General features: G+C 44.8%; 1 protein-coding gene across 1 annotated transcript in view; it reads right to left on the reverse strand.

The window, feature by feature from the left end:
* The window catches only part of CBLN4 (cerebellin 4 precursor), a 303,381-nt gene that overhangs the window by 128,959 nt on the left and 160,489 nt on the right, over positions 1 to 13,933 (reverse strand). The gene's annotated exons all lie outside the window — the stretch shown is intronic.

The raw sequence follows: 13,933 nt of genomic DNA on the forward strand, positions 1-13,933 counted from the left end.
AGACATTGCCCAGTGTAATAATATATGTAGGGGATATATAACTGCAGTCAATAGGAATGTAGTGTAAACTACAAGTATATATAAGTTGTTAATGGAGGTATCTTTTTACACCCTACTGTATGTGTCTAAACAATGCAATTCCACACCTTAATGGTATATCTAATCTCATAACATTTGTTGGGACACATGTCGTATTGGTTTATAAATATCTAACCTTTGATGCATGTGCCCTGTTCACATACTACAATCTTGGTGGCCTGTTGCCACCAATCAATCCTGCATGCTGTTGGAATGTCCACTGTTGTTCTATATATGCATGTGTTATGCTTGCTGTTCAACTGTTGGAACTCTGGTGTGTTGGGTTAATGGGAATACTACTGTATGCTATTACAACTAAATTGGAATGCTGTTGGCTATTACTAACCCATATTGTCATTAAATCATCCTAAACATAGAACGTATGGGAAGGCCGGTCCCAGTGGACCCACCTGTCCCACCTCAGCTGGCGAGGGCAACTGGCACCAGCAGGTCTGGTGCCCAGCCTGGGACCCCCTCCTCTGTCGGTCCTGTGCCACTTTTGGGTGGAAGCGCTGAAAGGGATGGGGCTCATCCCCCCCATGCAAGCGTGGCTGGAGGGGGGCCACCTATCACCCTCCGAACGGTCTGGGCTGTGGTGCATAGGGAGATTGAGCGTTCAGTCACTGATCCTCTATGCCAGCTCAAGGCAAGAGTGGTATGACTCATGGGTGAGCCTGCCCCTCCTACGCAGCCCCCAGAACAGCCACCCTCCGGGCTGTGAAGGTACAGTGGTGACTGCCCATGGGTGGGGATCTCAGTTCCACTGTTGCTATCTGTGGGCTCATGGGCTTGCGATTTCCAAACACCCTTCCCCATCAATGGTGTTCACCCACCCCATGTGTCATATTCCGCCCCTGTATGCGTCTTGTTTGTCTTGTCTGTTTACCTCCCCAACCTACCTCCCCAAAAATATCTACTTCACCTACCCCACTTTCCACTCTCACCTGAAAAAAAAATGGGCAATCTGCACCCACAAAAGAATTACACCTCATACATAGCTGACCATTTTGCACACATGTCCACTGGACACATAAACTGAAATTTAATTGGCAGTACAACATACTTCGTTGTCCTCACCCCTCTCTCAGGGGTGGAAGGTTTCAAATTTCCATCCAAATTATTAGTATATGCATAGCTTTTGCTGTTAAAGAAATGGGCAGCTATGGACCTTCCCTACACCCGTCCTGCACATCCTGAGCTGTTTTCCCTACTGTCTTTCCCTCTTTGTGCCCCTTTTTTACCACTTTCCTATCTCCCAATTTTCTTTTCTTTCAAAAAAATGAGCGTGGGGGTTAGCGGGAGTAAGCACTTTTAAGCAGTAGTTAACGGGTTTGTGCGAGTGAGTGCCTGAGTGCGCTTGTGTGCGCTTAGCTAAGCATCGCACAAACATGCGCAAACCCACTTACAACTGCTTAAAAGTGCCTTAGTTACTCTGTATGTCAGGGCCCTTGTTCTGCTCAGTAGCAAAATAAAATACCTCTGTCAGTCTCGAACCCCAGACCTTGTACACACTAGACTGCATGAAGTACCACTGAGCCATGGTAAACATACAACAAATTGGTGCTGCAATCAATATATCATGCATCAGAATGAGTGAATGTAAAGGACAAATAGGAATGCCATAACACAAATCCTGTTCTGTGGATCCTTACCAGCAGTTCTTGTGGAATTGCATTACATGACCATGAAAAGAGAACCAGCCATACTAGCAGGAAATAATGTTACAACAGCACTTTACAACCCCCACACAGTATCATACTAGGACAAACACTAGCATATCTGATTAGGGCAGAGGCCATACTTCGCAACTGTGACTACATTTCAGGCATGTCAATGATTATGAGACAGGTTTTAGCTGTGTCACTCTGAATCCCTCTGAAGGCTACTGACGTTAGGCAGAAAGGTGGTGAATTACACTTAATGAATAATGATAATAAGTAAGAGTTGGACACCGCTTGTACTTCAGGAAATGTGTATTAATCCATATGCTCTGGTTCTCTCAAAGCCTCAACTTAATGTCTCTAATATTGTAAAGGTGTACCTCACTTCTACCTACTGTTCCCTGAGTCTGTTCAAATATGTACCTGAGTGTTTGAGAGGCCTGGCAGAGGCAGAAACACACAGGCATATCAGTTATTCTGCTATGGAGTCCATACCCTTATGTAGGAGTACAACAGTGAAATACCAAGGGATGTAGCCATGTACTGGTAGCAACCAACTGTGACAATGCCATTGTTCCAGTGCTGAAAAGACTGGGATGGTGCACAGACAAAGAATAACAGGCTAACTTCTGGCTACCATCTGGATAGGTCCACATTTGGGAGCTACGCAGACAGACTACTTGCCTTGGTAAACTAACAGGTACACAGCAACCCTTTAAGTCCAGCAATATAAAGTTCACACATTAATACATAATGCTCTCTGTCCTTCTGCACCCCTACCCAAATGTACAATAAACCTGTGTGTTCAGGGTCTACCAAGGATGTAGGTAGGCATACTCAGTACTGAAATTTGTCCAGTTTTCTTGAGCAGCCTGTGCTAATGTCAACACTAAAAAATCAGAAACTGTTCAATAGTGGGTAAATTAATATTCACAGTATAGCAGTTCACAAACAGTTCATGTGCCAAATGAATACATCTCAATAACTACTTTTGTATGGCAGTTAATTGCATAAGTAGAAAAGAAACTACATACACTCATGTATCTTGCGTTAGTATTTGTAGGGGTGATTACAAATCTACACTGACAACTGTGTAGTGGAAGTGGCAACATACAGGTCTGAGTACAACATTTAAATCTCTGGCTACACCCCTAGCTTCACATATAAGAAGTATACCAACCTTCTGACTTACACAATGGTGTCCACAGCAAACAAGAATGGGCCCCACTTTGGAAAGCTGAAAGGGCTACACCTAGCTGACATAACAATTTATAGCATTGGGTTGCGATGACAGTGAGTACTGCAATTACCACACAGCAGGCTGCATGCAATTACCAAATGGTGGCCACCAATTGGTGCAGAGGCCATCACATGCACATGTGCAGATACCTATAAAAGCAGGCTGTACCTGCTGGCCAAACATGCAATCATCCCATTGCAGACACTGAGAGAGAGAGAGAGAAACAGAGACAGAAAGAGATAGAGAGCCGCACACCCCCACCCACACCAGTGGAAAAAAAATAAATAAATAAAAACAATAAAAATCTAAAATAAAGCCAAAGATACAGCAAAGTGAAAACTACAAACACATACAAAGGAAAGGTATGTAACAGATATGTATTTACTGGCATGTAGTAGATGTATTTGAAGACTACTTTACATACTTTGAAACATCAATATGTGGCAGCAGTACGTATCTATGCACAGATGCCTTGCATAACTACTGCCATGGACAAATCAGTGTGTAGCTGTGTGCAACGGGACATAACTGTGATATATGTAGCTCAGCATTAAATGTCAAACATCTGGACCATGTCATCTGTATTCTGTACAGTAGTGTGGACAATGGCTGTTTGCTGGTATATGACATGTGGTGGTTAAACGCTGTGTGTGTGATTTGTTAGGTTTGCAGTGTCACAGCCAGTGAGGCCTGCTAAAGCCACATGGGCTGAGAACACCTTCAATGCATTTCGCACAAGACTGTGCAATATCATTACATACCTGTATACCTCCCATACTTCGCATAATTGATATTCCCACCATGACAGGTGGACTGTATATGTGCCTATATGTATATCTATATGTATGCCAATAGATGTTTATATGTATGTGTATATATACATATATATATATATATATATATATATATATATATATATATATATAGAGAGAGAGAGAGAGAGAGAGAGAAAGGCAGGGATAGACAGAGTCACATTTACTGCGACAGATGCCTGGTGACAAAGCCATGGCCTCAAGCTCAATGTCTGAAATACATTTGCATCCCTTTTGCTTTTGTACCCATAAACTACCACATAGGTGGTAGTCAACTTAACATCGACAGTGTGATAAGATACCATGGGACACAGGTGGACAGTAGTCTCACCCTTGATAATCACAGTGCCACACTAGTCATGTAATCTGTCTACATGGCACACCTCATCACAAAAGCTGTGTCATCCAGGGAAAAAGAGGTCAGTGTTCCCCTCTACTCATCACTCACAAAACCCATTATAGAGTACAATGCCCCTTCTGGTATGTACCTCACAAGACATCTACAGCAACTGGAAAGGCCACAGACATATCTCACAAAGATTAATACTTTCTTCAAACAGGTGCCCTATGCATACCATCTCACCAAACCACAGCTACACTGTGTTGCATACCAGCAACCCAGAGGTGACCCCTGACTAATATACAAAGCTATGTCAAACCCAGAGCTGTTGGACATGCTCCACTTAAACAGATCACTACCCCTATGAGCTACACACTCTAGGGACCTAAACCTTGTCACCACAATAGACAGAACGTGCTGGAGGGATAGATTCCTATCTCAGAGACATCCCATACTGTGAAACAAACCACCTAGCAATAGTAAACAAAGTTCCTCAGTAGCACCCGTCATGAATAGTCTTGATGATTGGATGTGAGATAGGAATTACATCCCGGGAATCACCTCTGTGGCTCTGCTTGACAGGGACACATGGAACTAAATTACTTGGGTGTCAAAGGCCAGGGTACCATCTTGCTAGGCTTCTATAGGCCCTAGGGCCAATAGCATATAACCTACCTATGAATCAATACACATCCACATGTACTTATTGCAATAATTGCTATGTGAGGTTGACTGAGTGTGATGGTGAATGTGTTGGTGAATGTGTCACAGTTGTGTATATGTGGGATAGCTTAGTGGGAAATTGTTTCTGTCATGGTATTATGTGTCCTAGCTCTGATCCCAGCAAAAGATGTGTATGCTATTGCTAGCCAGAAAAAGCAGTATGGCATACAGTCCGATGTAGTCCCTTTGTGTTAACTGGGGTGTGCCATTGGAGGATAAAGCAGTACATGGATGCTCATTGATTGGTACTGCTGGTGAATCAAACCCCTGTATGAACTGTAGTACTAACTGAAGCTGTAGGCCTAAACAGCACAGTATGGTGTATGTCCACATTGCTTGGAAACACTGTTCTGTGTGTTCCCTGTAGTCCTCACAGATGACATACCTCAGGCATAAGGGTTTGCAAGTACTGACACACAGTACTGTATGGTACACACGTAAAGCTCATCTGGGTTGCCATACCTCTGTGTCCTGTACGTATGTCTGATGTGTGTGTGGGTATGCCTGTAACATGCCCCGGTCATATGTGTGTTACAGGATATAAGTGGGTATCTAGCAACATGTATAGTCTAGTACTGCAGTATGCCTCCTATATTCACGAATGTGCACATATTGTAGGCAGGGGTTGCTGTGCAGAAAATGTTTTAATATATAGAGCGTGTCAGGCAGTGTCAGGCAGTTGTGGGTTGAGCACTGATATGTGGTATTGAAAGTGTGTATCCTCTGACAGACAATAGTTTGCTATTTATGGCAGTTCAGTGATATCTGTACTGTAGAATGTTAAGTGTGCCACATGACTTGCTCACACATATCATATTGTTTTCTTGTCTTCCAGGGCCATGTCACACCATCGCAATCCTGCATACAGCCGTGTAGAGGATGAGATACTGACCAACTGCCTCATCGAACAGTGCAACCTGCTATTTTCAAGAACCAGCCAAGACCAGCATGAGCGGACTATGCTGTGGCAAGATGTTGTCTGTAGGATAAATGACATAGGCATGCATAACCGGACTTATGAGCAGGTATGACATCACTGCAGTGATATACTTAGACATGTCCAGCAGCATGCATCTGATGTCCGTAGGCAACAGCTTGCCACAGGTGGTGGGGTTGCCACCCATCCCCCCTCACCAGAGTGGAGGAGCTGCTCCTGAGCCTGGGGGCTCCCGGCCAACAGCAACAACAACAACAGCACACATGCATCATCATGGAGGCCGGAGCCCCCCAGCAAGTTCACATGGAGCGTGCAGGTAAGTTGGCATATCTGTAGACTACTGTTACCTCTATTGTTATATCATGCATATGTGAGATGTGTACTGTGTAGTTAGAAGATGTGGAGCCTGGTGTTGTTCAATATTGACAATTTGGAACATGATGTGCAGGCCTGTGAGCGTCAACCATTGTGCTACTGTAAGATTGCAAAGCTACAGTAGCAATGCCATAGTTGTTGCCACTGACAAACTGTTTCATATCCTTGTGGGTCCCTCTGGTGTGACAGCAAGGCAGCAGACCCATGCTGGTGAGTGTGTTCTAGATTTAATATTGCTAATAAAATGTGCATGTCATAGGTGAGGTGTAGGCCATGTACACATGTAACACACCTACGCATAATGCATGCTGTGGATGTTTGCTGTGAGACTATGCACATCTCAGTAACATGAGTGGCTGCCTCAAACACATGCAATACACAGAGCATCCCAAACAATTGTGGTTACACTATAGTGGACATTGGATAGGCAGTCGATACACATGCACACGACATACACAACTCCATCATACGCAGTACATGTTAATATACTACACATGGCATATTCAGACACACGCTGTAAGGTCGCACTCCAGTATCCCAAATGTCATCCACACAGCACACATAATATACCTGAGGGTAGAGGTCTATCATGGGGCAGTGCGACACTCTCCAACACGCAACACATTCATGTTAGACAATGCTCCCTATTGGGCACCTTACAAACCCATGTAACAAGTGGCTGTGAAATGGTGAATGTAGCCATGGTACTGCAGTTCCAGTACAGCATGGTATGTGCCAGTCTGGCACACATTAGTAGCCTTGAGTGACCACATGATGCTGCATGATGATGGCTCATGGTACTACACCCCATCCAGTTACAGTGACCACAGTACCACACATAGCATCAACTGCTATGCACCTCAATGTTGTGTGTGTGCAAACATATGCACCGATACACATTATGCATAGCAATCACCATTTGTACAAAGTGACACATACATGTCATGTAATGCTATTGAGTGTATTGGTCACATGACACACACTGTGTATGTGTGAAGTTTAACGTTGCAGTTGTATTGTAGCATGCCATGTCATGGCTGGCACTGGCATGCCCACAATATGTCCTACACTCACCATAACCACTGTACAATGGCTATGTTGAGCAATGGTATTCCATCAGGTATACATGCACCACTCATCCTGTGTATATACATAGCATGCATGTGCTAAACCTGTGTCCACAATCATCTGCTAAAGACACAGATGCACTAATCAGAAATGGATATCTATGTGACACACAGATACACATCCAGCCATGGTATATATACATGTGAGTGATGGTGCACAAAACACTACAGAGCTTTTAAGACTTGCACAGCAATGTTGTGTCCATGTACAGGCCGATCACTGAACAACAACACACATGCATCAAAACCATGTATACTGTTATTAGCAAGGGCTGTCTACACCCGCACTGCATGCTGTTGAGCAGCACATGTCCTGCATGCTGACACATGTGATATAACTGTTTGCCTTGTGATACTGTACCCCACCATCACCCGCTATTGAGTATGTTCTGGATTGCTGGTGGTGTGTGTGTGTGTGTGTGTGTGTGTGTGTGTGTGTGTGTGTGTGTGTGTGTGTGTGTGTGTGTCTGTTTTAGTGAGGAGTGCATTTGTGTGCATGTGTGCATGTGTGCAAGTGTTCATGTGTTCATGTGTGCATGTGTTCATGTGTGCCGACATCATGTACAGGTCGTAAAGTGTGTTTCCTGTCTTCCTCTCACAGGTTCTGACTTTGGGCTGGTTCAATGCAGCGGGCAAACCAATGTCACTGAGCAAAATAGTGATGATGATGATAGGTGTGTTGAGGCACAGGCATGTTTGCCAGGGTCTGTCGTTGGGCCGCCAATCAACAGTACACATGTGTCCACCCCATCCATGCACACAGTCATACTTCCAAAACATCCATCACCAATGCCCTTAGCTGAGGGACAGCATACAGTCGGCATTGGCCAAGACAGTGTGGTATCCATGGCACATGCATCGCAACACTGCAGCCATACCCAGATGTCTGGAAGGGTACCACATAGGCAGATGTCCAGGGGGTCTCGCCGGAGTACTGCTGTTCATCATGCCACTGGCAGATGTGCCACAGGTCTGACAACGTCACGCATGTTCCAGGCTGTCATGGAGGCACAGGCATGTATGGAATGGTACACCAGACAGGGACTAAGGGCACAGAGGGCACATAACACTGCTGTAATTGACAGTATCCGTGACCTAGCAGGTGCCATAAGTCATTACACTGAGGTCACAGATAGACATTGGTGAGGGACATTAGATGTCCTCCACAATGTCATGTCCATGTGTCAGGACAGTGCGGGACGGTTGAGTTGTCGATGTGGATGTATGCCAGCAACATCAGCAGCTGGCAGTCGCCATGGATGTCCCACAAGTCACAGCCGCTCCCGTAGTGCCAGTACCAGCTCCAGCAATGTCGGGGTGGGCTGTCGATAGAACGTCCTAGAAGACCACGTGCACATGGCTCTGGACAGTCCCAGCAGGGACCTGGATCCAGTATACATCAATCTACCTCTGAGGATAGCACACAGTCTGGCTTAGTACCCGATAGTGTCTGTAGCACCCCTGCCATGCACAGGTACCATATCCATGGCCAGAGATGGTGATCTGTAAAGCCTGGCAGGTACAGTCTGTGGCTGTCCCACAAATACCCGTATATGGCAGCCACATGGTGGAACTGTGTGCATGCAGACATACACATACAGGAACCAGACACCTAGGGCTAACACATACCCGCACACATTACATCAACATTGGCCCATAGCAGTACTCTTGCCCCTCTCACACACACACACACACACACACACACACACACACACACACACACACACACACACACACACACACACACACACACACACATACATGTCAATTGGATGGCTCACTGTAGGCCTCTGGCAAACCAACAACACACCCTGTGCATATGATGAAACCTGTGCCACCTCCTGTCACCTGTAACATCGATGCAGAAACAGGCTACCATGGTGCTGATGCACAGGGTGACTCTATAGCAGTACAGCAATGTTACCATGTTGTCAGCAGTACAGTGTAATGATATGCTTGAAGGTGTAGCTGAGCAGGCATGATGTATTAAAGCTATGATTGTTATTGTAGTATTGTATACACCAGTGTTAGTTAAAATAGTGTATTGTCTGCCCACGTGCCACTTGGCTGATGTGTGTAGTACTGGCAGCATGTTTTAGAGAGTGGACAGTATGTGTGGGATGTGTGTAGCACAGATCTGCAGGTGTACATCTGTGAACATGGTGGAGGTGCACTGTCTGCATATACGTGCATAGTGGACACATGGGCAAAGTGACATGTCCTGTATTACAAAGTAACACTACATAGTTTGTATTGGTGGCCAGTATGCATTGTACTACACACATTTCTGAACCTGACTACACATGTGTTTATAACATGGTTTGACACTGTGCTGTGGGTGATACTGTTACTATCTATCATTGTTCTGCATTCTGGTAGTATATAAAACTTCAACAGCCTGACCATAACCAATCATTAGATGATGTCTTCATGACTGACACACAGCTGTAGGACACACAGCAAAATTTGTATCCTTCAGGTACTATACTATGCCAGTAACCATTAGTATTCCCCTGCACCCATTACTGAGACCACTCCTGTCTGGCATACAGCTCTCTTTCGTACAAGCAATAACAGTAGGGATATGTCCGGCCACATCTGGTAATGCATACTGTGGCCAATAATGTATTCTCCAGATGATGCACACATCCTCCACAAGGGTACCATACAAACAGATAACTGTTGTCAAACCCATGCTCTAAAGCTATTATCCAAACTAAGCATAGTCATCCATCTTTATGGAACATATTATCCCCACAGTACCACATAGGTAGTAGCCACCAACATGATGAACAGATACCGATGTGTACATGCAACCAAGTGTTACATCATCTCTCCTTTAATAATCACATTTCCTAAGGTTTTTTGAAATACCTCGGTGGATCACATAAGCAATAAGGGGTTTGCATGCATATCCACAAAGGTTGTTGTACACCTATAATGAATAGCGATCATTGACAGACTTTGCTGCGTTATAACCAGTCTAACATATACCTCGGCCATAAACCCTCACTCACACAATTCAGTAGTAACCATAATGAGTGTGTGTGACATAGATGACCTAGGCCAGGGATCACTGCAGTGGCTGGCCTTGTCACAAGCATACAGATGTGACCTAATGTTTGTGAAGCAGCAGCACAGTCTGGCAAAGATGACAGGTGTGTCCTTGGAGACAGCAGGGTTTACACACATGCAATAATTGAGGTAACATGTATGTATATGTATTTGCCACACGGCTACCTCACATGTGCAATGCATACTGACATGTCATACATTAGTAAAAGCAAAATCCACTACACATTGACCAACATTGCCACACACATAGAGCACACACACTCACCAAGTGCAGGATTCAAGCTCCTACCTAACTACTGCATGATACTAGAGCAGTATGCATTAACATGGCGTGCTGTGCACATTACTATGAGTTTTGTTTTCCACAGGTATGTTTGAAGGATGGTGGCATCATCAGACCTGACAAAGATTAGTATACCACTTTTAAGGTGTATGAGTACTCTCCAAAAAGGCTGTTCCTCTCCAAGGAGATCACGCACAAACAGACACACACACACACACTTGTCAAGTGCAGGATTCAAACCCCTACCTAACTGGTTTATGATACTACAGGAGTACACATTTACATGACACGCTATACACATTACTGTGAGCTCAACTTTCCACAGGTATATTTGTAAGTTGGTGACATCATCAGATGACAAAGTGGGTTACATTAGGTGACATTGGGTGGGCTACATAGAAGGAGTGTCTAAACACTTTGGCCATGTGATCATCAAAGAGGAGTGTACTATTTAACTGTGTCCCCAGGGCCTTCATGACTTTCTCCATACATACTGGAGTACCACCTATGTGGTAATTTGTTTGCACTTTGTTTTAGCCAAAAGGGATGACTATGCATTCTTTGCCATTCTTCTTAGGGCATTGTTTTGACACCAGGTCTCTGTCTCTGTAAGCCCCTTCTGGAGGATGTGTGTGTCAGCCATAGAGTTGATTATTGACCACAGTTAGCAGTCATCTGCAAACCTGTTCAGCCATACTCCTCCCATGCTTGCCTGTACCTCTGAGTAGTGTCTACTGAACAGGTGGGGTCCAAGGGCCAGGACCTGTGGGATGCCATTTGTGACTGCTTAGAGTCGGACATGGCACCTGCAACTCTGAACATGTGTGTTTGATCTGTGAGCCACTTGGCCACACATCCTGTGACATAGCTGTTGATGTTCAGGCTGGTAAGCATGTCCATGATGACAGAGTGGGGAATGGTGTAAAAAGTCCTTAGTGAGGTTCAGGTGGGTTGTGTGGACTACTTTCACCTCCATCTATGTGCTTGGTAACTGTTTGTAGTAAGTCAACTATGTTTAGGAGGCAGGGTCTGCCTTTAACAAGGTGGGGTTGTGTAGAATCCAGTGGCTGGAGGTCCCCAATGTCACTGTTTATGGGTTCCATGACATTTTGCTCAATAGCTTTGTAGACCAGGATGAGTAGACGTATAGGGCAATGGTTTCCAGGTTCAGTTGTGCCACCCCCCCTTTGTGGGGCTGGATGACTGTCGGTGTATGCCATTCTTTGGGTACATACCCTATGGTATGATTGAGTCTGGCCAGTGAATGTAGGTGAGGGTGTAGTTCCTTTTATGCCTAGTGTAAGACGCAGCCTGGGACACCATCCAGTCCCATTGATGTTGTGTTCTTGGCTTTGGAGAGGGCTGTCCTTACCTGCATGTCTATGATGCCTGGGGCTCTGCATCCTTCTGTGATGGACACAGGCCCTTTTGGGGGTGATGGGGGGAAATTTGTACTGAACTTGTCCCCCAGGATGTGTACAATGAAAGTTGGTTCAGTGTATTCCTTGTCATTTGTCAGTAGCTGACAGCATATTTGGAAGTTGACACCTACTTGTGCAGTATAGCTACCGCAGGCTTTGTGGTTGTCATTCTTACAGTCCTTGGCAATTTGTCTTTTGAAAGTGTCCTTGAATTATTTTATGAGTGATCATTGCTTCTTCCTAATAATGATCAGTGATGCCTTTCCTTTAGTGAAGTTGGCTCTATCAGGTGTTACTTTCCTCCTTCTGTTGTCTAGCTTGTTTATGAGCAACGACCACCAGATTGTTTTCTTATTTTTGGTGAAGTGCATCTTGGTTTTATTTGCAATGTCTTGATCCATGCATCCCTGTAGATGCTCATAGGATTCATTTGTAATTGATTCAGCAGATTGTATACCATTATCCTACAGCAAGAGGTCTTTGGAACTTTCCACTTTTGTCTTGGGACGTGTGCAGTTTGCTTTTGAAAATGTCTTCACAGTGGTTTCATTGACTGGGTGAAGGGGCGGGATGTGGATGTCCAGTGTGATTACTTTATGATCTGACATTACCAGCAAGGGCTTTATCTCTGTTGTGGAACACTGGTACCCCATCTTGGTGATGATCATGTCCAGTATGGTGTTATCCCTAGTGGGCATGGTGACCAGCTGTTCCAGGGTGTTAGAGCTTTTAAACTCTAAGAAACATTGGGCAAAGGATGTTGTACACAAGTAATTCTCACACTCACTGTTTGGGTAGTTGTAATCACCTCATATAATGGTGTTTGATAGGACCTCTATATTTTCCAGTGTTCTCAGGAATACTGAGTGAGGTTCCTGTGACAATGTAGGTGATCTGTAGCAGGCTACAATCTGATGAGCATCTTTGCCCAATGTTAGTTGCACTTGCATGGTCTCCAAGGCCTCATGCTGTGCCAGTAACCTGAAGGTGTGGGTATCCATATGGTAAATGGGTACACCCCTTCCTTTTGTATTTCACTCGTGGTTTTGGGACCGAAGGTCAGGGGGATTATGTTTTACGTGGAGCATGTCCAACAGCTCTGCATTTGACATAGCTTTGTATGTTAGGCAGTGAACACATCTGAGTAGGTGATATGCAAGGGAGTACAGATGGAGCATTTTGAGATGGTCTGTGTATGGCATGTATTTCTGGCTGCTAATGCTCTTTGTGAGGTATTGCTGCAGGCTTTACAGTTGTTGTAGTTGTCTTGTGAGGTACATAGCAAAAGTGGCGTTGTACTCTATTATAGTTCTAGTGAGTGATGAGTAGTGGGGAACAATGTCCTCTTCTATCCTGCATGAGACACATTTTGTGATGAGGTGTGCCACATAGCAGGGTTTCCTGACTACTGTGGGGATGTGATTATTACACTTGTGTCCAGTGTACACATGTGACCCAAGGTCCCTTGACACACTTTCAGTGTTAAGTATGCTACCGCCTATGTTGTAGTTCTTGGCTACAGAGGTTTGAACAAAGGGGATGACAATGCACCTTTTGCCAATGAGCTAGAGCCCATGGCTTGGACAACAGCCATCTGTCTCAGTGAGGCCCTTTTGTAGGATGCCCACATCTTTATTGTTTACAATTATGGCTCCTAGTTTGCAGTCCTCTGGTAACTCCTGTAGCCACAGACCTTCCATGTTAAAGTTTACTTCAGGGAAGTAGACACTAAACAGGACAAGACACAGGACTGGACCTTGTGGTACTGCACTCATCACTGGTCCAAAGTCATACTTGGAGTCTGCTACTTTCACAGTGTGTGTTCTGTCAGTAAGCCTGTTGGCAACCCATCTTGTGACAT

Source organism: Protopterus annectens, chromosome 12.part0, assembly GCF_019279795.1.
Source record: "Protopterus annectens isolate FY-2018-M chromosome 12.part0, PAN1.0, whole genome shotgun sequence".
NCBI lineage: Eukaryota > Metazoa > Chordata > Ceratodontiformes > Protopteridae > Protopterus > Protopterus annectens.